This window comes from Delphinus delphis, chromosome 3, assembly GCF_949987515.2.
Source record: "Delphinus delphis chromosome 3, mDelDel1.2, whole genome shotgun sequence".
Classification (NCBI taxonomy): Eukaryota; Metazoa; Chordata; class Mammalia; order Artiodactyla; family Delphinidae; genus Delphinus; species Delphinus delphis.
Window position 1 is genome coordinate 93,538,730 of NC_082685.1, and position 1,862 is coordinate 93,540,591.

The following is a 1,862-nucleotide window of genomic DNA, read 5'->3' on the forward strand; positions in this document are numbered from 1 at the left end:
CTCCCAGATCCCTAGATAAACTTTCACCTCTTTCCCAGCCTCTAACCATCACCAAAATTTCCATCTTGACAGGACACTGAGAATCTTATATTCTGTGCTATCCCAAGTTATTTCACTGCTCTTTCCTTTTCCTTCCCAAGAAGGAAGATGAACATCCATGCGGTGACTCTGGCGCAGAATCTTTCCCGTGTACTTAGAGTGAGCCAATCGATAGCTCCCCACAGACTTCACTGCAGCGATGGCCAGCAACGCATAAACGACATTGTTATTTGGCAGATCCAAAGAAGGTCTTGGGAGAAAATGAATTTATCGTCCCCCTCATCTTCCCCTTCAGTGACTCCTACCTTACTGCTTCTTGTTAGAAGCCCCTGGAAGCAAGTCCTTTATGCCATCAAATAGCATCATTTCCCTTGGTAGTGCTACATTATTGACTGAGATAATCCTGGTTTTTAAAACGTCATTTAAGGTGGGTACAATTCATACTTGGTTAGTTTGTGTGTGGTTTGATCTATATCCAATCTGATAGCAGAATGTTTACTTTTTTCCTTCTTCTGGAGTTGGAGTTTTCATTATTAAAATAAAAAATGGGTCCTAGAACTGTCACCCATGAAGAACTCTCAGTTAGAAAACATTGCCTGGTTGCTTTCTTCTGGCTAGAGTTTGATGGACCTACTTTAATACATTTTAGTTGACAGGACTGGTTTGTGCAAGTGGTTTGAACATCATTTTAACGAGGCCAATGGCATACATTCTACCTCTGTAGGATCTGTTAGTATATTCTCCTGGGGCTTGGATATCCAGTCTCTTTGTAAATCCACACACTGTTCACAAGGGAGAGGACGCACACAGACATCCCCATTCCAAGCACATACCTCACAGACATCACGTTTAGGGCACAAAGGACTGCGTTAAGCATCCTGCCTACGAGAGATACTTGGGGAAAGAAGAGAAGTAAATTCAAATGAAAATACCATCTAAATAATAATGTGAATATGACTTGTCCATTTAAAAGACACACAGAAAATAGATGGAAGCAGAAACAATATGGTGAGCTAGGTAGTGAAATAACAAAGAACTGGGAACTGCTTGCTGTTTCTTGAATGTCTTTTTTTTGCGTTACGCGGGCCTTTCACTGTTGTGGCCTCTCCAGTTGCGGAGCACAGGCTCCGGACGTGCAGGCTCAGTGGCCATGGCTCACGGGCCCAGCCGCTCCGCGGCATGTGGGATCCTCCCGGACTGGGGCACGAAGCCGTGTCCCCTGCATCGGCAGGCGGACTCTCAACCACTGTGCCACCAGGGAAGCCCTGTTTCTTGAACGTCTTGATTACATTCTCTACGAGAGAGGGAGATGCTCCTTGGTTCACATACAAATAGATAACTGTTTATGGGAACAGGGGAAAAACTGTGGCAAAGTATCTTTGCCCAGAAAGGGCGGCAGCAATCCAAGACTCTGTTATTCCAGGTGATTCCAGGCAACAGGATGCTGCTAACTGCTGTGGGTACCAAAAAAAAATTTTTTTTAATAAAAAATAAACAGAAGAGAAAATTGAGATAACTAACAGGATTCTTAATATTTGTTAGTCACCATCTGCAGTTCAAGACAATAACGACCTCTTTTTAAGATTTTTGGACAGCTGCTCAAGTTTCAATCCCTGAAAAGCTGGAGGTCTGGACATGAATACAGTGAAGAATTTTTTATTTTTAAGCATAGACCTCATTGTGACAGATTATTTCGTAGAGTTCATTCAGTACAGACATAAGCACTATGTACTCAGTGGCTGTTAACACTGTCATCCTACTTCATGTGTGTTCAGTTGACATAATTTTCCTTTTTTATTTGTTCTGAACTGCCACACATAAAC